General features: G+C 40.7%; 1 pseudogene; it reads left to right on the top strand.

Annotated features, from left to right (window-relative positions):
• The first annotated feature begins 12,582 nt into the window (after positions 1-12,582).
• Positions 12,583-26,705, top strand: LOC133805988 (COP9 signalosome complex subunit 6a-like; annotated as a pseudogene).
• Positions 26,706-27,108: the final 403 nt, after the last annotated feature.

Here is a 27,108-nt window from a genome sequence, read left to right as displayed (position 1 = left end):
GTCGTCACCTAAGCTCTCCAGCTCAAGGATGGTCCAGCTTTCTTTTGCCTTTACCTGCACCACATAGCCCCGTGAGCCGAAGCCCAGCAAAAAAACTTAATATGCTCATGAACAGTAATAACATATCATCGAATCATAAAGCACACGCCTAGCAGAAATAGCCCTAATCAAACAGGCAACCAAATCCACATAACGATGGGTATCCAGGATAAGAAATTCTGCCCTCCTGAGTGGATGACTATCAAGTCAATCTCAATCAGATAAGTGATTTAACACTGGTGGTTCCGGTAACCATACCGGGCTAATAGCCATGAATAGAAGAGTGGCCGTGGTACAAGTCACTAAGGTGGGATTTGTTCCCTTTATAGATAAGTGATCCTTTCACTAGCTTAAACAGGATAGGTGCATGATGATTAGTCACCAACATAACCTTCCCCATGACCCTAGAGTCATAACTATGGAACACTGTTCCCTAGCCATGTGACAATCAGTCACCTAAGCCTTAGGCCCTGGCTTTGAGTAACTAGTCCTAGACTAGCCAAGCGCTTATAATTTTCATCGACCTTCGGGTCGGTCCAGCATTAATACCCCATATGAGTCATTCAACGCTGATATCGATTAGATCTAATCTTCATTCGGCCCTGCGTTCAAGACGCTTATGTCGATTCTGACTTTTAGGTCAGTGAAACGCGACCAGTGTTCAACCCGTTGTGAACTTGACTAGTAAGTCACAGCTTCACAGATGGATTTGACACCATTGCCAATTTTGACTAATAAGTCAGTGCCGTACACAAGTAAGCAATGCCACCAAACATATATCATATGTCAAATATCCGAATACAGGGCGCTCAACATGCTTACTCAATAATTACTAGCACAACTACGATCATGCATAAACACAGAGGCTCAAGCTCCGAACAATATCATACTCAGTATACAAAGCATGTCCTAATCACATGTTTCTCGTGCATTACATTTTAACATCCAACATGCATCAATAATAACCATGCATGTCACATATACACAGGGTGCAATTTTTTTACCTCTGGCTCGAGCGAGAATTAGAACAAGAACGACTCTTGAGAACGATCGATCCTTAATCCTTTAGCGGGCACCTAGTCATAACCAAATACAATCTCCGATTAATGAAAATCAACCAAGATAGGGTCTTGATCTAACCCACTCTTGGGACCTCGAAACATGCCCACAGGGTGAGTAGATTTGATCCCGGGCCTTAAGGATTGAAACCCCGAGCCAAAAACCCTTAAAAACACTCAAAACAGGGTTCTGAAGAAACAGGGTAGCGCTACAGCGCTACCCTCCTAGCACCCCAGCGCTCTAGACAGAACCAAAACTGCCCAACCTCCTCTGCAGGTAGCGCTATAGTGCTACCTTCAGCCAGCAACAACCCAGAAAATCCTTCCTTCGATTCCACCATTTCTAACTCAAACCAAAAGCTTCCAAGCATCAAATTAAGTCCTAAATGAACCCAAATACCACCTCCACATGTCCTAGGCACCATAACCCCAAGAACCCTAGCCAAAACTCCAATCAATTCCCCACTTTCCAACCCAAAAACCAGCTGGAACTCAACTAAGAAAACAGAGCAAAACCAAGAGTTCTAATGGCTAAAAACTCACCTCAATTTCATCAACACACCCTCTTCAATGGTGGAGCATAACCCTAGCTTATCCCAGCTTGGTTCCTTGGCTTGATTCCTCAAAAATAGCTTGAAAATCCAAAGAGAAATGGAGGAGAAAAAACCATCGGGAGAGAAGGAGAAAGGAGACTCTGTTTTCCTCTTCTTTCTACAGCCTTAATGGCTGATATACATCCTTAAGGGGTGAAAAGACCTAAATGCCCTCAAGTCTAAAATAAAGCCTTAATAGCCACCAAGGGCAAAATCGTCCTTTCGCACCTATTTCGTTAATCATAATTAACACCCTCCGATTCCCGCTATTCTCACATACCAATAAATTGTGTCCCATTACCCTTTAATTCTCAGTAATGCTCTAATCATTAAAATCACCCCGAGACTCACCCCGAGCCTCGAACTTAAACCCGTTATGACTAGACCGAACACTTGCACTTCATGATCGTCTCACGCCGAAAGGCTCGAACAAATCCACATATAATGTGGTACCAATCATAACTCACCCACATGCACGAAAATACACAATTACGCACTCAATGGGCCAAATTACCAAAATGCCCTTATAATTATAAATACATCCATATGCATGCATTTATCATCATATTATAATATAATTCACATAAACATGCATATGATCATTTGATAACATAATAAATCAATTATGGCCCTCCCGACCTCCTAATCAAGGTCCTAAACCTTATTAGGAAATTTGGGGCATTACAGGCTGCTTTCCCGATCGTTGCTGGACCTCTGGGTTTGGTTCGTCGGATAGGGCGGCATGGTGGGCCTCCTACCCATCATGTTGATCTGTCTCGTTACCATGCCTCGACCGAGTAACCACCATGATCAAGTTTTTGTGATAGCACTAATCTAAACACTCTCAATGAAAGCACCAAACTGTCGACGCGGTTTTTCACCAACAGATAATTATACGAATAAGTAGGATAGGTTAGTGCTGATTGATAAACCGTAATATGAAAATGATAGTAATCTAGGATGTGGAAATTAATTGCAAGGAACTAACAGTCACTCCTTTTTTAGGTGGTTCGGAGGTTAAAATCCCCCTAGTCCACCAGTCGATATTATTGATATCTCCTCAGTATTTCTTACAAGATGTTTGTTTTTTACAAGAAGAAGCCAACCCTTTGCACTATCCAGGGTTTCAGTATTTATAGGAGATTGATATCTGAGTAGATATTGGGGTCATCCCGTGTCCTTTTCATCCATCATGTCATTGATGTGACATCGATGATTAATTCCTAAACCTTACAGTGAAGTGGGGTCTAATCAATAGGTAAAGATGGGTAATGGGCCGCATGGCCCAAATCAGGCGCGGGATGTCTGAACACGCACGTTTATACTGCGTATCCGAGAATTCAGGAATAGAACAGACACATGATGTCTGATATACGCACGTTTATATTGCGTGGTTGACTTTACAAGGATTCGGGGGTGTCAGGCCTCTGATGCACTACGAGCTTAATCTGGCGCTAGCTTGTGGCTTTTATCATACCGACACAATGACTCCAAGGAGCAACTAAATGAATAACCAACTCAGGCTGGTTACTTAGGGGACGGTGACAAACAGCTTCGGATGGACAGTTGACACGTGACAGATCGAGTTAGGCCCTTCTTTAGCTCGCCAAAGTGTATGCGGATATTTAGGGCGTACAATTATATCTTTAAAATAAAATAAACTAAAGGTGTATTGCTTTTACCTATTATTTAAATTAAAGAAAGTTTAAGACAATAATTGTTATAAGTTTCAAGGGAATTTATATAGGTGCTTTTTGGTAACGTTTAAAAAAATAATTTTTTATTTAATTAATTAAAATTTTGACAATTAAACATAAAATAGTGTTTGATTTTTAAAAATTTTAATTAAAAATCATTAAATTTTGAAAATAGAATTTTTTTCACTTTCAATTTTCTTTTAAATAGCTTTCAACTTTTCGTTTCTTTTTTCTTCTCTTATTCAAATCAACACCCCATTTTATATTGTTAAACAAAAAATAAAAATAAAAGTTATCAAACACATTTTTTATTTTTTGTTTTTAACAACAAAAAACAAAAATAGTTACCAAACATATTTTTATTTTTAAAAAATAAAGAAACAAAAATAAAAATAATATTTTCATTTTTATATTTAAAAATTAAAAAATAATGGCTCGTTTGGTAAAATTTTGTTTTTGAATTTTTTAAACATAAAAATAGAAATATAGTTTTATTTTTGTTTCTTTATTTTTAAAAAATAAAAATATGTTTGGTAATTGTTATCCAAAAAACAGACACGGATGACGTGGCTGACACCTGACAGAGTTCTGTTAGAGTATCGACCAGTAAGATATTGCAAGCATAATGGTTGAGTTTTTCTTACGACCAGCCTGGTCGTACACTCCACATATTTCAAGATAATTTTGTAAAGATCATAGTCAATCCCGAGATTGTCTCCAATAATTCCTGATGATCCGATTAATTAGGAGAGAATATCTGTAACAAATTAATGTAATCCTCCTTGAGCCTATAAATAGAGAAAGATAGTTCAAGGAGGGGACTTTTTGGCTTTTTGATTACTTGAGAGTATAGATTTACGAGCGAATTAGAGATAATACATTACGATATATAGTTTATTCTTTAGAGGTTGGTGAAACTCATAGAACCCTAGTTCTTTGATCACTCCTTTGAGATCCCATATCAATAATAGCTCAAGTGGACGTAGGTTATTACCAGTTTCTGGGGCCGAACCACTATAAATTCTTGTGTGTTTTACTGTTTTTCATTATATTCATTTCAACGTATCTGTCCACATCAAGCATTTTGACTCCGTGTTAGTTGACCAAAATCAAGGTCAACATTCTGGTGCTTTCATTGAGAGCTTGATACGATATTGTTGAAACAGTAATGGCGAAAACCACAAAGAAAACTGGGCAGACGACTGGCGTTGCACCATCTCAACCGCCTCCTCCTCCAAACGTGACCGAAGATGAACCACATTTGGAATTTGATGAGGAAGAACTGGATTCTGAGACGCTGAGGAATACCCTAGGGGTATTGCAGGATGAACTGGCCAATCTAAGGGCCAGCTAGGAAAATGTTGCCGAGATTATGGCACGGGAGCAACAAGAGATTGAGCGACATCGCTAGGAGTTGAGTGAAAGACAGGCGGAGATGGACCGTCGTTAGAGGGAGGCCATGGCAGTCCTCGAAGCAGCCCTATAATTGGCTAGGAATCAGACTGCACCTGCCTCACAGCCTGATCAACCTTCAAATGGGCCACCCCAAAGGGGTCCCAATCCTAGCCCACCGATCTAGCCCTCGAGCCCCCAGAGGCCCGAGCAGCCACCAATGCCTCAGGAGGATGTCCCGCTAAGGGATCCTGAAGTGCAGCCTCCATCCCAGGCTGGTCGCGGCAATCCCCCGCAACCAAGGTAGAATAGGGCCGGGCAGCAGGCCCGCAGTCCTAGATGCCATAGGGGCGAAGAGCCGAACCCACCGAGCAGAGGGCAGCGTCCTTCTGGTAACAGAAGGAACTTAGAGATAAGCTCTGCAGTCTGGGGCCCCCCACGGCATGATAATGCACAGGGACCTCCCGACCAACGCAGGCCACCCTCTAACGCTCGGGAAGTTCCAGCCCGAGGAGGCAACCGAGGGAACAGTCGATCCCACCATAGCCAGTCGAGGTTCAAAGATGGCCATGGTTACAACGAGGCCAACTTAGGCAGAGGAAATGCCGGTCGAAGAAATGAAGATAGAGGTGGGGGTAGAAGCCCACCACCTAGAGAAGACCAACCCGAGAGACGTGATGCTGGGGGGCAACCCAGGCAAAATAACATCTGTAACCGACTTGGAGCTAGTGAGCAGCGGCGAAGAGACGAGGACTTAAGAGATGTACTCAATGATCACAGGGAACGGCACGACGAGTATGTTCCCCCAGCACCAGAGGCCTCGGCGATTCCCGAAGCCATGCAAGCCCAAATAGATTCCCTGAACCAGGCGGTACAACAGCTGGTCGAGGGAAGAACGTCTCATATCGAGTACGACAGGAGAAGAGGCACTCCTTTCATTCAAAGGATAACTATGGCAAAAACTCCTAGCAAGTTTAAGATGCCCACGCTTCCAAACTTTGACGGGTATGGTGACCCGGTATCTCACGTTAACAAATTTGAGATACAAATGGACATTCAGAAAGTGTCCGAAGACGCTCGGTGCAGGATCTTTCCTGCAACACTTTCTGATGCTGCACAGGAGTGGTTTTTCAAATTCTCTCCTGCAAGTATTGTTTCTTGGGAGATGTTCGTAAAAGAATTTTACGGACAATTCTATGCGGGTCGTGTGCACCCAACTGAGGCGAATCAGCTGGTCGAGATACGCCAGCAAGAAGGAGAGCCACTGAAGGATTACGTCCAGCACTTCATGCGAGCAGCGGCTGAAGCCAAAACAATGGGTGATGAGGGCAAGATGATGGCCCTAACTGCAGAAGTGAGGCGTTGTACACCTCTGTGGAGTAGCCTCAGGAAGCACGGAGTTAGGACTACCCAAGAATTTTTTGATTGAGCTGATCGGTACATCAAGCTCGAGGATGCCATCGCCAGTGAAGGAAAGCCCCCAGGCAAGGATAAGGGGACTGCCGAGCCCGCCAAAGCCGCCAATGGGTCAAAACCCAACGGCAACGAGAACGGCAATGGCAATGGCAAGAATGGGGGGAAGCGGCCGAATAATGAGCCTTCCACCTCTGAAAATAAACGAGCTAGGGGCAATCGTTATGAACCGCGGTTCACTAACTACACTGCCCTTATTGAGTCTCGGGGAGAGGTGTATCAGGCCACGAGTTCTAGTGTGCCTTATAAAAAACCCGCTCCCATTCGAAAAGATATTTCGAAGAGAGACACTACCAAGTTCTATCGTTATCATAACGATTACGGACATGATACAAATGAATGCAACCAGCTGAAGGATGAAATCGAGTTCCTTATCAGACAAGGACACTTGAGAAGATACGTACGGGCCTCGGGAAATTCCCAACGAGAAGCTCCAGATGGCAACGAGCAGGCGCCCGCACGCCAACGCTTGCCACCTTTGCAGCCTGCCCCCGTAGCTGGTACTTTACTCACCATCTGTGGAGGCCCGCACCTCGCGGGAAGCAGTGGAAAGGCCAGGGAACGATATGCTCGGACCCTACGTCACGACCAGGACATCGAGATGATGACTGTGGAGGACAGGGCATCAAAGAAGGCTCGATCAGAGGATGGTGAAATAACCTTCTCTGATAGTGACGCCCAGCATGTCCGGTTCCCACATTCCGATCTGCTGGTCGTGGACGTCCAAATCGCCAACATGATGGTGAAGAGAGTATTAGTTGATACAGGAAGTTCAGTAAACATCTTGTACAAATCTTCGCTGGAACGCATGAAGTTGTCCGTCAAGGACTTAGAGCCCTGCAACCAAACAATTTACGGCTTCTCTGGTGAAGGACTCACCCCAGCAGGGTCAATCAGACTTCCAGTAATAGCAGGTACAACACTTGCTACCATGACATTGCTCGCTACTTTTATAGTAGTCGATTGTCCTTCGGCGTACAATGCTGTCATTGGAAGGCCCATACTGGTTGACCTTCGGGCCGTCACCTCAGTATGGCACTTGGCCATGAAATTCCCGACAGACACAGGGGTAGGACGCATGTTGGGAAATCAGAGGGAAGCAAGGGAGTGCTACAATGCCTCAGTCACAAAGGCGAAGAAGGGAACGTCGAAGAGCACTCCCCCAGATAGGTTGCAGATGGCTATTGATACATAAGCCCAATCCGGTGATGGAGTCACCAAATAGGGTGTTGCCCAAAGTGAGGATAGGGATTTAGATCCTCGCTTTGGGGATTTTGAGGAAGATGTTGGACCCGTCGAGGACCTGGAAGAGGTCCAACTTGACGAAAAAGACACGACCAGAGTTGTAAAGGTCGGGAAAAATTTAGAAGCAACAATGAAGCATGCACTGGTGGAATTTTGCGAAAGAACCAGGAAGTTTTTGCCTGGTCACACAAAGACATAGCTGGGATAGATCGTGCAGTTATCAGCCATGTCCTGAACGTTGACAAGAGTTTTCCACCCGTGCAACATAAAAGGAGGCTGCTCGATAAGGATAGATCGAAAGCCTTAAAAGAGGAAGTCGAAAGACTGAAGGAGAATGGGTTCATCAGGGTGGCGTTTTATCCATCGTGGGTCTCTAATCCAGTACTGGTTCCCAAGCCTAACGACAAATGGTGAACCTGTGTGGATTTCACAGACCTTAATAAAGTCTGCCCAAAAGATTGTTTCCCACTCCCAAGGATCAACCAGCTGGTCGATGCAACTGCAGGACATGAGATCCTCTCCTTCATGAATGCATACTCAAGATACAATCAGATCAGTATGCATCCCCCTGACGAGGATCACACTAGCTTTCGGACCGATACAGGGTTATACTGTTATAAAGTAATGCCCTTCGGACTGAAAAACGCTGGTGCGACTTACCAGCGATTGGTTAACCACATGTTTAAGGAGTTGATCAGAATAAACATGGAAGTCTATGTGGACGACATGTTGGTAAAGTCAAAAAAGGCAGAAGGACATGTAAAGGATTTACAAGAGTGTTTCAACGTTCTGAACAAATATCAGATGAAGTTAAATCCTCTCAAATGTTCCTTCGGAGTAGGATCAGGGAAAATTTTGGGGTTCATTGTTAATTCAAGAGGAATCGAGGCCAACCCCGACAAGATTAAAGCCCTGATCGACATGAAATCACCGATGAAAATCAAGGATGTGCAAAGTTTAACTGGAAGAATTGCCGCACTAAGTAGATTCATTTCCAAGTCGACGGATAAATGCGTCCCTTTCTTTAATCTACTTAGAGGCAACAAGAAGTTCGAATGGACCGGAGACTGTGAGCAGGCTTTCCAAGCCTTAAAGGCCCACATGGCACAGCCTCCTATTTTATCAAAGCCCAAGACAGAGAAACTTTGTTCATTTACCTGGCGATCATCGAATTTGCTGCTAGTGCGGTACTAGTACGAGAAGAAGAAGGCGTACAAAAGGCGGTTTACTATGTAAGCAAGAGGTTAATCGAGGCCGAATTGAGGTATCCTCCCATCGAAAGATTAGCTTATTGCTTAATCTTGGCCTCAAGGAAGTTACGTCCTTACTTCCAAGCCCATCCCATCACAGTCTTAACTGACCAGCCCCTTCGGCAAGTTCTGCAAAAGTCAGAGGCGGCTGGACGCTTATTAAAATGGGCGGTCGAACTTGGGTAGTTCGATATCACATATTCACCGCGAGCAGCAGTAAAAGGACAAGTCTTGGCTGACCTTATCGCTGAATTCACTGAGCTCCCAAACAACGAGCAGTGCGAAAAACCTAGTGCGCCTGAGCCCCAAGTCGAAGTTCCTTCGTGGAAGCTATTCACGGATGGATCGTCCAACGAATCTCATGCAGGAGCAGGAGTGATATTGATAACGCCAGAAGGGCATCGATTTCACTGCGCTATTAGGTTCAATTTCACCGCATCAAACAATGAGGCCGAATATGAAGCACTCCTCGCAGGGCTAAGATTAGCCAAAGACATGAGTATAAAAGTGCTTGATATTTACAGTGATTCACAGCTGGTAGTGAATCAGATCTTAGGGGAGTATCAAGCACGAGGCCTCAAAATGGTGGCCTACTTAAACAAAACTAAAGATTTGTTGGCACAATTCGAGAAGTATACCATCCAGAAAATTCCCCAAGATCAGAATTCAAACGTAGATGCCTTAGCCAAACTCACAAGTGCAAAAGACACTGACACTTTAAATATAGTGCCAGTAGAAAGATTATGCGAGCTGAGCATACGAGCAGACGAAACCAATATGGAAATTCGAGTAGAAGATACATGGATGGCACCGTACTTGGAGTATCTCACGAAGGGTACACTACCAGCAGATAGAAACAAAGCCATAACTCTTCAAAGACAGGCTGCTAGGTATATACTGGTCGACGGTGTTCTTTACCGAAGAGGATACTCCATGCCACTGCTTAGATGTATTACACCAGAAAAGGCTAAAGAATTAATGAAGGAAGTACATGAAGGCTTCTGTGGGGACCACGCTGGGGGGCAGAGCTTGTCGAAAAAGATTCTGAGGCAGGGTTTATTTCTGGCTGACTATGAACGAAGACTTAATGAAGTTTGTGCAAAAATGCGATAAGTGTCAGAGATTTTCCAAGATCCCACGCGCAACTCCCAACGAGTAAAAGCAGATGCAGAGTCCTTGGCCTTTCGTAGTATGGGGTATAGATTTGATTGGATCCTTGCCAACGGGAAAAGGGTGGAGTAAAATACGCAGTCGTAGCAGTCGACTACTTCACCAAATGGGCCGAAGCTGAGCCGCTCACTACCATAACGACCAAGAAAGTTCTTGACTTTGTCATCAAGAACATTGTTTGCCGATATGGTTTGCCTCAAAAAATTGTCTCAGACAACGGCACCCAGTTTGACAGTGACTTATTCATAGACTTCTGCGAAAGACATGGAATTGTCAAAAGCTTTTCTTCAGTTGTGCATCCACAAGCAAATGGGCAAGTCAAAGCAGTGAATAAAACACTTAAAGATACCCTGAAGAAAAGACTCGAAGACGCTAAAGGAGCATGGCCAGAATAGCTGCCTGAAGTACTCTGGTCGTACAGAACTTCTCATCGAACAGCAACAGGTCATACCCCGTTTTCCTTAGCATACGGGTATGAAGCTATGTTGCCAGTCGAGTTAGATCCGCCCTCACATCGAAGAATCACATACGACCATGAATAGAATAGCCAACTGTTGATGGAGTCCCTAGACTCGCTTGACGAGAAACGAGAAAAAGCTCAACTCCGAGTAGCTGCATACCAGCAAAAAGTTGCCCGGTATTTTAACTCAAAGGTGAAAGAAAGAAAGTTCAACGTCGGAGACCTAGTACTTCGACTAGTTTTCTTAAACACCCACGACCCAACTGTTAAGAGTACTCGGACCAAACTGGGAAGGACCTTACCAGATTGAAGAAGTCCTTCATCCAGGCACCTATAAGCTTGCACGCTTAAATGGAGATCTCGTTCCACGCTATTGGAACGGAGAACACCTACGCAAGTATTATCAATAAACAATCCTTTTTAAAGGACTGGCTTGTATTAATTTTTACTTTTTACAAGTTTTGAAAAAGGGTTAGCCATGTTATATGGCTAATCGCTTATAAGTGTAAGATCTTTTTAAGATCACTCGTAAAGACATGTTTAGTCCATTTTAATACGAGAATTATAAGGGACTGTGCGCAGCCAGTCATTCTTGCCAACCTTTGTAAAAAAAGTTTTACAAGTATTTGTTCATTACGTGTGTTGTTTTGCTATATTATGAGTGTTGCATTTCCTACCAAGCAGTAATGTTCGTACAGGTCGTGGTCAAGGCAAGTGACCAAGGACCTAAAGCTCCTCAGTCACTTGGGGGGCATATAAGGTACATCGATAGCAAATCATACCAAGAGGTATGTAAATACATGAACAAAATGAGTGAAAGCATGCTACGATACTTAGAATATTTTTCAAAATTTATATTTTGTTAAATCAAGCCAAAGTACTATGCTAAGTTCAGTCATGCGAACAGATGTTATAATAAACAGAAATATTATAATATCAAAAGGAATTCTCTTACACCACAAGCAGTACTGCTTGGATGTAATTGTTCAATATAAAAAGAAAATATGCTGCCCATGCAGCAAAATTAAAAATTAAATTCAGTCTTTACATCACGACCCGTGGGTTGTGTAATTAAAGAAAATTAAAAGAATAATTTTTTTTAAGAAGCATTAGGAGCAGGAGGATCTTGGTCAGCACTCTGGTCGACTGCGTCCCCGGTGGCTTCTCCTCCCTCCGCTCCAGCAACTGGCTGAATGCTTGGGGAAGCAGGAACTCTAGCTCTTTCTTCTTCGGCAGCCAACTGAGCAATACAGCAGGCTAGCTCAGCATTCCTGGAGTCTTCTGGGAGGTAGCTGAAGTCGGCACCTTGGTTGTGTTTCCAAAAATCATAGAAACACCGAAGTGTCGCATTCTTGTACCTCTCCAAATCCTTGGCATTGGTGAGTTTGAGCTGTTCCACCTGCCTTTTGAGAACAGCAATGGTCGCGTCCTTAGCGAGGTGTTCCTCCCTAAGTTTCTTGACTTCACGCCAGTGGATGCGGCTGGACTCCAGGTATTCATCCCTCTGCTTCTTCAGAGTTTCTTGAGAAGTTTGCTTCTCTACCAGTTCTGCCACCGCGGCATCCCTCTGCTGGGTGACCACCTCCAACTCCCCAGCATGCCTAGCCTCCGCGGCCTTAAGCTCCTCAACAACCTTCGCCTGGGACTGCTCGTTGCTAACGATAGCGCGAGTACGAGCAGCGGTCATTGTCAACATGGCCTGCAGTCAAAGAATAAAAGTTAGGCTATACTACAAGAAGAAAAGATAAAAATCAAGAGAGAGGGTACTTACACTAGCCACTTCGTTAAGGGCCCTGTTAAGGATCTGATCGATCCCTATGTTCTCAGCCATTGCTTCCCTCCAACGGTCATGCTTTAGGATGTGAGCAAGGCGATCTTTAGCTGATTGCAGGGAACAGTTCGAGAGTTTGGTCCCAGGAAGATCAGCTTGCTGGGCCTGTTCTTTTTGAGCAACAGGCGAAGGGTCGGCGACAGGGGTAGTCTCCTTCTCAGCAGGAGTAGGAGGTTGAGCAGAAGGTTGGCCAGTGGGCCCATCCTTGGAAGAATCAGCTGTTCGACCCTTCTTGGGCGAGGGTGCTTGGCTTGATTCACCATCGTGTTTTCTAGCCGATTTCCTTCGTCGGACCAGGGGGACTTCCTCTTCCTCTTGAGTCAGGTACAGATCGAAAACATTGGGGGATGCCATCTCTGCAGAAAAAGGAAAGCATGGAGACAGTAAGACAAAAATAGATGAAAAATCATGGCAAATCAAAAAAGAGGTCACAAAGTTTAATACCCGAGCTACAACTACTTGTCGCTACACTACTGACTCTATTAGTCATACACTCACTCTCTGGCACGAAGAAGTTTGGCCCTAGATTTGGAGTATACGTAAAATTGTCGTCCCCGTCAAACAAGTGATAGGGAATTGGCAAGCTATTTAAAAGCAGAATAACAATACCGTTTTCATCTGAAGACTCATCCAAGTCTATGACAGGCTCTGTTGCCTTTTGTTTCCCCTTCCCTTGGGGCGCAGAAGGCCTCTCTGCTGAAGGGTCGCGCAGTGGGTTCCTTGATCGTAACCCCCGTTGGCCTCCTTCGGGGAGGAGACGCTAGGGGTTGCTACTCGGGATCCCCCTCGGCAGTCGCGTCTGCCACCACGGGTCCCCTCGTTTCATGACGAGGAGCCAGGAGGCCAGATAGCCTCAGGTTTTCATCAGTGACCAAGGACTTAACGCTTTTTTCAGCGTTTGCATCCTGGGCAGTGCGTTGGACCTCAAAACCATGTCTGGTGTTGGGTTCGGGCGTAAACATGGTCCTGAAAGGCACAATATACTTTAGAGAAATGCATAAGAACTTGCAAAGGAAAAGTAGCGACCAGCGAAAAGGGACATTTACCTCCTCGAGCGAAGGCCAGGTTGTTCGTAGTCATGTCTGGCGTGAGGAAATACTCTTGATTGTACTTCCCCACGTTGGAAATATGAGTAATGTCACTCAGGAACGTTCGGTTTGTTTCTTGGTGACAAAGATGAAAAAGCCCGTCCCGTATTGTTGAGGGTTGGACTTAAGGTCAAGAGGAAGTTGACCTCGTGAGGAGTGGGCTATGGCCATTTTTTGAGTTTGTAAATGATATAGAGTGCGGCCAGCATTCTATATCCATTTGGGGTGATTTGAAAGGGGGCAACACCGAAGTAGTTGGCCACCCCCTGATAAAATGGATGTAGAGGAAGGATAGCTCCCGCCTCTATGTGGTACCTTGACCAAGCATTGTAGACGCCCCCAGGCAGATTAGCTCTCTGGTCAGCAGCTGGGATCTTGAGATTGACCCCGGTAAGAGGATGCTTCCTAAAGTAATTGGCAAGCATCCGGGGAGTCACCTGGCTGGTGGGAGAAAGATACCACTCGACATCAGGAAGGCTTTGATGCTGAGGGCGAGCCCTAACTTGAATGTGAGGGTCAGGGGAAATGTTTTCTCGACCACTGGTCGAGGGAACCCTAGCCTGCGAATCAGACTGGGCAGGTGAATTTGCGTTGTTTTCTGGGTTTGGTTTTTTCTTGCCTGGAGATTTAGAGTGTGCCATTTGAGGTGGTGATGGTTGAGGTCTAGAAGAAGTTCTTGAAAACGGAATCTCGTTAACACGCTGTGCCGGCTGTTCTTCGCCTTCAAGCAGTTGTGCAAGAAGATCATCGTCGATTGGCCGCTCACCTCCCCACAAATCTGGCATTAAAATCTGCGAACAGAAGAATGGGGAGGTGAGGATGAAGAATTTAGAAAGTTTTTTTTTTTAGAATAACGCTGGTCGAGTATAAAAGTCAAACTTTTATACAATAACATTCTAACAAAAAAACTAATTTTTTCACACGAACAGTTTGAAAAATAGATCAAAAAGTGAAAGCAAAAAGTTTTTTGAAAAAGCTTTTTCAACTCCTTTAAGGGCGGGAAAAACTTGGTTTTTCAACTGGCATAAAAATCGAATTTTTACTTTGGTTTTACGTCCTAAAGTTGTGATCTCAACTATCAAACTAACTCATAACTCCTTAATGGCAAAGAAATATCATACTATACAGCATCACCCCCTACTATCATGCATCTCAACCCAGAAACATAAAAGCTTAACAGTCAATCCACAGAGGCATGCACGGCAAAAGTAAAGAGCATAGAAGTTCTGAGACTTACCAGAGAGAAGATTGTGGAGGTTTAAAAGAGTTTCGAGCGTCGACGAACTGACGGGCTGAATCTTGAAACGCTGGAAGACGATCTCTAGAAGAGAATGGAGGCTCTGATTTTAGGGTTTCTGGAAGAAGGAATGACTTGCGTAAAAAGGAAAAGAAGACTCTGGGAAGCCTATATATATTTTGTCCGTAGCATGAAAGAGGGAGTAATCATCAGTTCCTTTTTTTCGAAGCATTGGGAAGGGTGATAGTCGTCGAAAGGTTACTTGGGAACCAAAAAGTCGTGATTGGACAAGGGTAGGTTACTTTTCCCAAGGTGGCACGAACTACTCTGACAGGTCTGGTGGGGTAATAAAAGGGTCGTTTCCTTAAAGTTTATTTATTGTTGGTCGTAATAAATAAACTTGGGGGGCAAGTGTTATCCAAAAAACAGACACGGATGACGTGGCAGGTGATTTCTGAACACGTGGCTGACACCTGGCAGAGTTCTGTTAGAGTATCGACCAGTAAGATATTGCAAGCATAACGGTTGAGTTTTTCTTACGACCAGCCTGGTCGTACACTCCGCATATTTCAAGATAATTTTGTAAAGATCATAGTCAATCCCGAGATTGTCTCCAATAATTCCTGATGATCCAATTAATTAGGAGAGAATATCTGTAACAAATTAATGTAATCTTCCTTGAGCCTATAAATAGAGAAAGATAGTTCAAGGAGGGGACTTTTTGGCTTTTTGATTACTTGAGAGTATAGATTTACGAGCGAATTGGAGCTAATACATTACGATATATCGTTTATTCTTTAGAGGTTGGTGAAACTCATAGAACCCTAGTTCTTTGATCACTCATTTGAGATCCCATATCAATAATAACTCAAGTGGACGTAGGTTATTACCAGTTTCTGGGGCCGAACCACTATAAATTCTTGTGTGTTTTACTGTTTTTGTCATTATATTCATTTCAATGTATCTGTCCACATCAAGCATTTTGACTCCGTGTTAGTTGACCAAAATCAAAGTCAATAATAACTATTTTTGTTTTTTGTTTTTAAAAACAAAAAATAATAAACGCGTTTGATAACTTTTATTTTTATTTTTTGTTTAACAATATAAAGTGTTGATTTGAAGAAGAGAAGAAAAAAAAGAAAGGAAAAATTGAAAACTGTTTAAAAAAATTTTGAAAGTGAAAAATTTAATAAATTTTAATTAAAATTTAAAAAAATAATAAATAAAAATAGAGTTACCAAACACATTTGTTTAGTTTTCAAAATTTTAATTAATTAAATAAAAAACTATTTTTTAAGTGTTACCAAACAACACTAAAAATAAAACTATATTTCTATTTTTATGTTTAAAAAATTCAAAAACAAAAATTTTACCAAACGGGTCCTTATTTTTTAATTTTTAAATATAAAAATGAAAATATTATTTTTATTTTTGTTTCTTTATTTTTTAAAAATAAAAATATGTTTGGTAACTATTTTTTTTTGTTTTTAAAAACAAAAAATAATAAATACGCGTTTGATAACTTTTATTTTTATTTTTTGTTTAACACTATAAGGTATTTGTTTGAAGAAAAGAAAAAAAGGAAGGAAAATTAAAACTATTTAAAAGAATTTTAAAAGTGAAAAAATTCTATTTTTAAAATTTAATAAATTTTAATTGAAATTTAAAAAAATAATAAATAAAAATAAAATTACCAAATACATTTGTTTAATTTTCAAAATTTTAATTAATTAAATAATTTTTTTTTTTTTTTTTTAAGTGTTATTAAAATTTTTAGCAAACACAACCATTGATTTTCAAAATTATTTTTTTATAATGTTAGGAGTATAAAAATGGGAGCTTTATAATCACATTTTGCTGACATCCGATGGTCGCCGCGGTGCAGACACCGGACCAGGAGGACCAGACACTGCCAAAACTCCAGCCCCACGAGCCCTTCGTTGCTGTTCTCCGCCGCGAGCAGAAGCCCCAGGTTCGTATGTCGCCGCCGTAGCTTCAAGGCCAATTTCTGGCCTCCTCTCACATCGTCTCAGGCGAAGGGTATCAAGACGCCGCCTCCTCTGATGCAGCCGCTTCCTCGTCGCCTCCATCTACGCCTCCCAGGGTCTACGGCTGCGTCATCGGAGTCCAGAGAGGTCGTACCGTCGAGATCTTCAACAACTTCGAGCTTCTCCACGATGCCTCCACCCATTCCCTCGACCGTGTTTTCCTCGAGAAGAAGCAAGAACTCTGTTCGGTTCCCTTATTTTTCTCATATTCATCGTAATTTGCTTGTTCAATTCTTTCAGTATTTCGTAGGGTTTAGATGATTTTTTTTTTCTGTGGCTGTCAGATAAGAAGGTTTTCCCCCTCTTTCACATTCTTGGTTGGTACTCCACTGAACGTGATGCTCAGGAATCCGACATGAACATTCATAAAGCTGTATGCCCATTTCTGTTATATTTCTATCTGTAATGTTAAGCTAACCCTTAAATTGCACAACTTACTGAAACATTTTGGCTTGTCTCAGTTGATGGATATTAATGAAAGCCCTGTTTATGTTCTCCTCAACCCATCAATCAACCATGCTCAAAAAGGATCTTCCAGTTACTATTTTTGAAAGTGATGTCACGCACCTGCTTTTGCTTTACAGCTTATATTTCTTATTCATTAAGCTCCAGGATCAGGGTACGTTATGGGGAACCCACATTTTCCCCTTAAGTATTTTTCTTATAAGTACCTTAAGTTAGATTTCACCCTTTCACCTTTCTCATGTGGTCAGGGTTCTATGATGATTTAATTGCTTAGCGAATTGTTTATAATATTGTAGACTTGTTCATGTTTAAGTAGCTCTATAAAAAAAATTGTCTTTTAACTTTATTACACTTTTTTCTATGCAAACTCAAGAGCTGCATGTCATAGATGGGATACCACAACTAATTTTTGTCTGTTCAAGCTACACTATTGAGGTCAGACACTAGTATGTATGAACTATTTCTTTTAACTAGTATTGATCAGAGTTACTTAGACATTTTTGTTGTTGATGGACATGTTTCATAGACAGTAGAAGCAGAAAGAATCTCAATTGATCATGCTGCTCATCTTAAACCTTCTGATGGAGGTTCTGCTGCTACACAATGTGAGTCCTTTCTCTCTTTACCTTCACTGCCTAATTTTTTTCTATATGTTACTTATTTGTTTATTATTGATAATTGATAATCATAGGGTAGGAATTCTTTTCTATTATTTGGTTTATTCTTTCTCCAGAGAATCATAAAAATAGTGATCACTCCAACATAAGTGTTTTTTCTTTTGTTTTGATATAGTAATATAATTTAGTTGCCTGCAGTGTCTGCTCACCTTACAGGCATACATAGTGCCATCAAAATGCTGAATAGCAGAATTAGAGTGCTACATCACTATCTTCTTTCGATGTAGAAAGGTATGAACAGACATTTAGTAGTAGAGCAGATAGATATTTTATCCTAAATATGTGGATGATTAGTGTTCAAATCTTAAGAGACTAGGGAAGCAAGAAAATAAAGACAAGGGGAGAAATATTTCAACACTGGGAAGTAGCTTTCTGACTTGAGTAATTAGTTATTTATAGAAGAGTATTACATAAAGGGAAATCTGTTACTAGTCCCTGTATTTCAGTTAACATTAATCAATACAGCTGCTAGTTTTTTAATAATAAGAGTAATTAGTCCCCCATTCACTTATTCTTTTCGGTAAAGTAATTTGGAGCAAAAACAAAGCGGTAAAGTAATAAGAGTTAAAATAAGAGGCGGCCTTGAAAAATATTAAGGCGGCAATCTAAAATTTAGTAAGCTTAGCAGACTTAAAGTTGTACTTTCCCAAGCCATTTTCCCCTTCTCTCTCGTGTTTTCTTCTCTCGCCCAGTTCTCTCTTCATTCTCCATTAGATCTTTGACTCTAATCCAGTTCATGCTTCACTCTCCATTTTTTTGGAAGATCCATGAGAGAATAAAATGAACTCTTAGATTCTTCCTCTCAAAATCTCACAGGTATGTATATATATAGGTTTAAATTTTTGATGTTTTATTTGTTCTTCTTCTAGTTCCGAAGCTTCCTCTGTCTTCTACTATTTCGTTTTCTCATGGGTATTTTTGCTCAATATTTCATAGATTCAACTTTAGTAATCTTTCTCAATGTTATTATTATCTTTTTCTTCTCATTTTTTTCCGCGATTTTATGCATATTCGAACCTCCCCCTCCACTTTTGAGATATATGGATAATAAGAATGGTGGAGTTGTTAGTGAGTTTTCAGTTTTGATTTTGGAGATTCATTGTATTGACATCAATTTGGTGTTTTGTTTGGCAACTTTGAATTACTTTTGTAAGGACCTAGAAATGGAAATTTTTAATGTGACTGGTGAGTTTGATTTACAATTTCTTGTTGAAGATCTCTTTATTTGATTGAGATATTCTAATGTTTTCAATGTGTAGCTTTCAATGAGGTTTATATATTGAAGGAGGATGGGGATGACCAGCGGCGCTGATGCTATAAAGGGATATAGGGTTTTGAAAGAATATAAGGTACGAAGGACCTTTTGTATATTCATTCTCTGAATATAATATTCAATAGAGTAGAGTGTCTACATACAAGATGTACATCAAGAGTAATTAAAAGGAACATCAGCTATATGTGGCAATAGAAAAGCAAAAGGAAAAGTAAATACAATACATGTGTATAAATGGAAGCCAACGTGCATAGCATTATTAGGCACGGTGATTAAGCACTCAGTATATTACAATTTGAAACTAATTCGTATTGCCATTGTTGCTCTGTTATTTTTACTTATTTTTGTGGTGTTGTACTGTATTTAGTTAGCTTAATGTTGTGCTCATATTTTCTTGAGTGGTTGCACCAGCATCGCCTTTATTAGGAGGCAAAATCACATAGTGATAATTTTATTTTATGTCATAACTTGCAGTAACTCCTATTTCGATTTCTAATTTTTGTTGCATATAAACATATACAATCATATTAATATATATGTGTTCTAAACTTAACATTGCTCATTGTTGGTGTTGCAACGTGGTTAAATATTCCTAATATTTATTCTTGTTGCTAGACTACTAACTTATGAAATGTTCTATGTTTAGAGAAATATTTGAACATTTTACTCTTTTTTTTATAGCTTTTCTTATACTGCCTTTGTTTTTATCTTGCAACTAAGACGAAATTTGCCATATTTTTATTGATGTATGCTAAACATGGATATTGCAAAGCAATTTGTCTTTGATGCAAAGTTGGATTATCCAGGAACTTGTAATGCCATTGTATTCCATTACACATGAATTTTTTTTTTTTTTTTCTTGAAGAGCCAGCTTGTATTTGGAAAACATTTATGCAATATTTGATTATGTTTTTTTTGTGGGAATACGAAGTAATGGAAGCATTTGCATTAATGTTTTTAGTGGTTAGTTTTCAACATCATTTGTGCTATTTTTCTGTTTCCATGTTTAAGATTTGTTCATTCATATAGTAGAGCATTATTTTATACCAAGAAATAAATTATCTGTGGTTAATCTTTGTGATTTTGTATACCTGCTTGATATTGCTCTATTTTTTTTTATAGGGGTTTTGCATTTGGGGATTTGATAAATAGATATTTGATTGCATTTAAAAAAAAAATATTTGTGGGTCATAGTTTGTGTAACGTCCCAAATCTGGTAATAAGGCTTAATGCCTTGATTAGTGTTCCTGGAGGACAATAAATGATTTAATGGTATTATTACGTGATTAATGTATCAGTACTTGATTACTCGAATTATATTATTATATGACTAGATTTGCATGTTTAGGTGACTTAAATATGCATGTGGGCCTGTTCGTGTTAATAAGAGCATATTTGTAATTTTGGTTGTTAAGGGCATATTTGTAATTTTGGCTATTAAGGGCATACATGTAATTATGTGTGTTATGACTGAGACCACATTGTTATGTGGGTAAATTTGCGATATTGGGCTCGAGGCGGTCCTGGTGAGCGACAGAATAGTCACAACGGGGTCCAATACTCAGCTCAGGGTGAGCCTAGGGGTATGTTGGGAACTTGGCGTGTGTTCAGGATTTACTGGGTAACGGGTAGCTATCTAGCGATTATTTGGGTATATAGCGAGACTAATTGGGGATTTATAGGATTACTTGAGGAATTAGCGAGAATGTGGCAAACGACGGATTTTCCCTTGGTGGCATTAAAGGGCTAGGAATTAGTCTAGGGGCATTGTGGTCATTTTGGTGCCAAGGGATAGAGTCAATCTTAGTACCTTAGGAGTCTAGAACCAAAAACAAAACTTAGTCTCTCAACTCATTTACTCTCTCTCTAAGGCTGTGGGAGTTCTGATTTTTGGAGAAGAAGAAGCTTGAGGATTGGGGGATAAAAGCTAGGAGGAAGTTTGGAGGCAGTTGAGGGTCGAATTCTCAGATTTAGGTAAGGTTTTATTATGAATTTCTGGTAGTTTTCACCTGTTGTTTAAAGATTTTCTCGAGGTTTAAACCTTGGTTTGATTTTGGGTTTTGGTGAGGGTATGGAGTTGTTTTAGGGGTAATTAAACTGATTATGTTGTATTGATATAAATTCTAGACTGAATTCTGGGTTTAGGTATTGATTTGGGTTGATTTAAGAGGAATTGGCTCGAGAAAATGCAGGGGAGTTATGGGTTTGGAGCTCGAATTGTGGCCTTGTTCTTAAGGTGCTGCGACCTGTGTGCGTGAGAGGGCCCTGGAGGGTCTCTGAAGTTGCCTAGGCGCCGCGGCGCAGGTTGGTGTGCACTGCGGCCCGTTTTCCCAGGTTGAGAGCCTCGAGCTCTCTGACTTGTAGAGGGTTGCGACGCCTCTGGGGAGGGCCGCTGCGTAAATAGAAAATATAGGCCAATTAGGGTTTTTAGGCCCAGGAACTCAAACTTAAGGGCTCGGGAAGGATCCTACTACCCGGTTTAGTAGAATTTGAGGTCCCAGAGGCTAGTATATTATTCCAAAAACTTTAAATCTTGATGGTTATGTATTATTATGTTGTGATTAGGTTTTACCGCTAAGGCTCGAGTTTAGGGATTGTGCTCGGGATCGCACTATACAGTCAGCTCGGGACTCGAGTAAGAAAACTGTTTGTGCCCGTAGAGCAGGGCATGACCCAATTGTGTGTTTAGTATTGTATCTGAGTGTCTGTAATTGCTATGTCATGTTTATGTGTTTGTAACTGATCGACAAAGGCCGGGGTCGGCAGAGGCCGGAAATGGCAACAAGCATGCTGAATGCAAGCCGCCATGGCATGTATGAATGCACATATGTTGGTTTCCTTTAGTTATGTAAAGATATACCATTATTAAGTAATAGGGTTAGAAAGTTGGTGATCACTTTCATTGTCTGGCTAGTTCTTTACTGAATATATTTTATTGTGCCCTTTCTCTTTAAAAAGGTGAGTTTATTGAAAAATGATCTAAATGATAAAAAAAATCATTATCTATTATGTATATTTGCAAATTATTATATATTAGGAGTATAATGAATATTATGGAAAAATATAGTGATTATAAGTTGATTGAATACAATATATATATATATAATTACAAAAAAGTGTATTTAGTCTATTCTTTATTCTTTATGTATGGTACATCAGTTCACAACATTATGTTGTCTCGTGTACCATATGACACGGAAGTTGCTTAAAAACTGTTGTGTCATGTTACCATAGTTGTCCATAAACTGTTGTATCATGTATTGCAGGAGACGACATTTGCACAGTAACTGTCGTCCCTTGTGGTAAATGAGACGAAAGTTTTATTTGAACTGTTATCTCCTGCGAGTACCTGACTATACACTTCATGGTACAATAGTATCATAACTGTTCTTACCACAGTTTAAAACTGTTGTACCACGTCAATTTTTTAGTAGTGAATGGTCATTCTTTATCGGCTATAATTGTTTTATTTTTCCCATCTTTAGTGTTGAAGAGCTAGTTTTAGTTTCACAAAGAGTTTCTATAAGATATCAAACAATAAAAGCTATTTAAAACTTCAAATGTTTTTCTTAATAAACTTCATTAATTTGAAGAAAACAAAGTGTTAAATCCAAAAATTTAAGGGATTAATCTATTTCCATGTCTATAGATCATCTACTCGTGATATGGAAAAATGTTAGAACGGAAGGAACCACAAAATGAAAGGCCCAAGTCGAGACGAGTATTTCGCAAAGATGACGACTTCAGTAGGAAAAACATCGTAAGGGCAGGCTACACAAGAGGCCCCTCGCAAGGGAAAGCCTTATGAAAGGCCAAAGTCCTGTGAGAGGGAGCCTCGCAAGACCCTCCCAAGAGGCCCCCTATGAGCGAGAAGGGTGCGGCACACGAGGTCGCGTCCCCCATGCGACACTACAAAAATGTCACTTTTGCCGGCGTAAATGTGTGATGGAAAAAACCCTATTAAGACGCCGATATAGCCTGGCAAAGACTACCAGTAAAACATAGTCGGTAATGCCTCTTTTGCCGACGCAGTTGTGGTCATGTCGACAATAATGGTCATTTCCAGTGCCGTATAGTCCTAGCAATAGTGTGGATGCTACGATAGGGCAGTTGTGTATCCGTCAGCACAATCTATCTATGCTGACAATTTTACATCTATATCGACGCAATGGGGACGCTGGCGAAAGAACCCTTTGCCTCGTTGAAATTGGATGTGCCAAAAAAGTTATCCTTTACCGGTGCATTTCTAAGCACCGACAAAGAATTATTTATTTATTTAATTTATAATTTTTTTGACTTATTTAATCTATGCCAGCACAAAATAAAGCGCCGACAAGGGATTTATTTTATTTTATTTTTTAAATTCCTGTTTTTAGTTATTACTAAGTTATTAATAAAACAACTTTTTACTCAATACGAAAACAAAGAAAAGTTGATTGATTAATTAACAATATGATTATTCGGAAATCCAAGAGAATTCAGATTGTTTACAGAGTCAAAATGCTAAGAACGTAAATAATAGAAAATTTAAACAGCAGATGAAATTTTACATGTTCGGTTTCCTTAGTTTATGGGGCCACACCTAGGGAAGAAACATGATTAGTAAGAGATCAATAGTACAAAATACAATTGTCTTATGTCGCAAGCTTGAGCACCATCTTCTAATCATTGTTTCGACACCTCAAGACCTTGAACTCCCTTCAATGTTGTGGTGTCAAACTTCTCCCGAAGTTGCTGCTTGAAAATCTTGCCGAAATACGTGTAACACCCTACTAATCAGGGGACCGTTACGATATATGTTTAAAATAGTGCTGGACTCGCTAAACGAGTCATTTGGACTAAAACATGTTATTAAGTAACTAATAGCTCAGGTATTAAAAATTTTGGTCAAAGGAATAAGCATTTTCATTTAAAGTTTTTGTCTATACATGGGATCCCAAAATAGAAGTGTAAAAGTCGTTTACAAATCAGGGATTACAAAATAAGCTGATCTAAGCGGCAAAATAGGGTCCAACCCTAGTTCCTCTGCGATATCTCAGCCTTGGCAGTCGAGCAGACTGCATATGCACACACCTCTCCTAACGCTCTCCAACTCATGATGGGCCAAGCTTCTCCTTACCCTTACCTGCACCACATAGCACCCGTGAGCCAGGCTCAACAAGAAAACTTAATTAAATAGATTCAGATAATTAGCAAAATATAAACAGCATGCAGTAATAATTGTAACCAAGCAGACACATTATACAAATACAAAGTCACACAATTGCATATCGCACTTCTATTTATTCAAGTGCCATCCGAGCCAGAAAAGTGCGTAATACACTACAAGGTTGGCCTAGCCATAGCGGCCTACGTTCCGTACGCATAGTGTCGACTGTAACGTCCCAAATTACATAATGAGGCTTAGGGCTTGATTAGGGGGCCAAGATGACAAATTATGGAAATTGTGTTTATGTGGTTTATATGTGTCATTATATGATTATGTGAGTTATATTATAATATGACTAGATATGCATGTTTACGCGTATTAAATATGCATGTGTGTCCGTTTCTTATTAGAAGGGCAATTTTCGTAATTTAGCCCTTTACGAGTATATTTGAAATATATGTGCATATATGTGTTGTATGTGTGATACCACATTATTATGTGGATACATTTGGGTTACTCGGCACAAGACGATCCTAGGGAGCAAGTTAGCGGGAAAGTCACAACGGGACCTAAGACCCGACTCGGGGTGGGTCAAGGGGTATTTTGGGTATCTAGTACATTACCGGGTTATTGGGTAACGAGAATAAATATTCGAGGATATATTTGGAGTTAGTGAGATTAGGAGGAAATTTTGGGGATTTTGACAATTTTACCCTCGGGGACATTTTTGGGTACCCGAGCCTCGGGATTTGCGTAAGGTTACTTGAACCTTAAGAAAACCACACAAAATACAAACACTCAACAAACACTTAAAATCTTATCAACTCCCTCTTTCTCTCGCCCAACATCTCTCTTTCTTTCTCTCAACTTTTGGTGTGGATTTCTTGAGGAAACTAAGGGGATTAAAGGCTGAAAACTTGGGAAATTGAAGGCTTGAATCTAGAGTTGGATTGGTTGCAGATAGCAGGTCATTAAACACAACTGAGGTAAGCTTTAGTCCCTATTTTAGTTGAATTCTGCCATGATTTTCTAGTGTTCTTGAGCTTTGAGGCTCAAGGGGTTGATTGTGAGTTTTGGTGAGTTTTTAGTCAAGTTCTAGGTTGGGTTTTGTTGCTGGTAATATGTTGATTCTGTTTATGGGAATTGAATTATGGTTTTAGAAATTATTTGGGATGGTTTTGGTAGGATTTGGCTGAGGAGAAAGCTGGAAAAATCTGGGTTCGAAGGATCGCGTCGCAACCCTATTCTTGGGTCACTGCGACCCGCATGAACCTAGGGACCTGGGGTGTTCTGGTTGGTGTAGGTGCGCTGCGACCCTCAGGGTCAAGTCGCAGCCCACATAGACAATTTTGGCCAAGTTAGGTTTTGAGTGATGGGAACTCAAACGTAAGGGCTTAGATCGATTCTACTACCCAATTTAGTAGAATTCCCGATACTAGAGGTTAGGACTCGGTCTGGAAGCCATTATTTACTCGATATTGATGAATATCATTTACTTGGTTATGACTAGGGTACTGATAGGGTTCAGGAAAGGATCGTGCTCGATGGTCATTCTTATTATACATCACACTCGGAACTGAGGTAAGAAAACTGCACCCAATACATAAATATATATGTGATTAGGGTTTGGCCCGATTGTTTATTATAACTATGAATATGGATCGACCCCTGAGAATAAACGTGATTTAGGTTATGCTTGAATGCCCTGTTTCTGGATAATTATTTAATGAATGCTTGCCTTATTTACATAGGTAGGGCTCGACCCGTTAACGAACATGGTTATTATTGTGTTTATGCTTGATTGGTTAAGATACCATGATTTATATGTATGCATACTTGTATTGTCTGAAGTATGCTTATCTGCATCATTATCTATTTTTCTGGTTATCTGAATGTCTGATTAAAACCTTGACTTATTAGTGAAGGGCGGCAACAGCGCAGTGCGAGCTGGTCGGGAGGCTTAGGCCCAATCAAGGACGTATTATTACATTGGCCAACCCCATGGTCATTGGATAAGAAAGCACTTGGCTAGCTCTATGGCTAGTTACTCAGAGCTAAGGGCAAGGGTCCCAGGTGACTCTATGGTAACATAGCTAGGGCATAGGGCCTCGGGTTGACTCTACGATCATCTATTCAAGGCAGCGGGCCCCAGAATGATGCAATGATCATTTATTTGTAATTGTATGCATTCATGAGTAGGTTATTTCTCTTAGGCATGCTAGATATGTATTTGGAATCTGTACTTACTGTTCATGCACATGCTTAAGTTTTCTTGCTGAGCCTTATCACACGAGTGCTATGTGGTGCAGGTAAGGGGAAAGGAAAGCTAGACCAACCATGAGTTGGAGGCTTCGGTGGTGGTGTGTACATATGCGGCTGCTCGTCCACCACGACCGGGGATATCTCAGAGGAACTAGGGTTGTATTCCTTATTTTGCCGCTTAGGCCGGCTGGTTGTAACTTTTGATTGTATACACCTTTTCAAACATCTGTTTTTAGCCCGTTGGGATCTTATGTATGTATTAAACTTTTAAATGATAAGTCAATACCCTTCACATTAACCTTAGTTATACGTTTATAACCAAATGACTTGATTAGCAAGTCTGACACTATGTAAAGTACACAGTGTAACCGTCCGGGATTAGGAGGACGTTACACCAACCACGACTTATAAGCCGAGCTTCCAATCAGGAATAATCATACATATAGTATATTCATCATATAAACAAATGCAGCGCATTCTAGTATACTTAATCAACTATCTACATGCATAATTATAATCGTGCTCATTAACAGGTTCCTGAGCCCTAATCATGTTTACATTTAACAATCGGGCCAAGCCCTAATCATATTTACATTTAACAACTGGGCCAAGTCCTAATAATGTGTCTCACGCATTGGGTGCACTTTTCATACATCGAGCTTCGTGCGAATAAAGAAACGACCCCGAGGACTATCCCTGAC

The sequence above is a fragment of the Humulus lupulus genome, chromosome X, assembly GCF_963169125.1.
Source record: "Humulus lupulus chromosome X, drHumLupu1.1, whole genome shotgun sequence".
Lineage (NCBI taxonomy): Eukaryota > Viridiplantae > Streptophyta > Magnoliopsida > Rosales > Cannabaceae > Humulus > Humulus lupulus.
The sequence above is the reverse complement of the archived record's forward strand: the minus strand, read 5'-3'. Positions and strand labels throughout refer to the sequence as shown.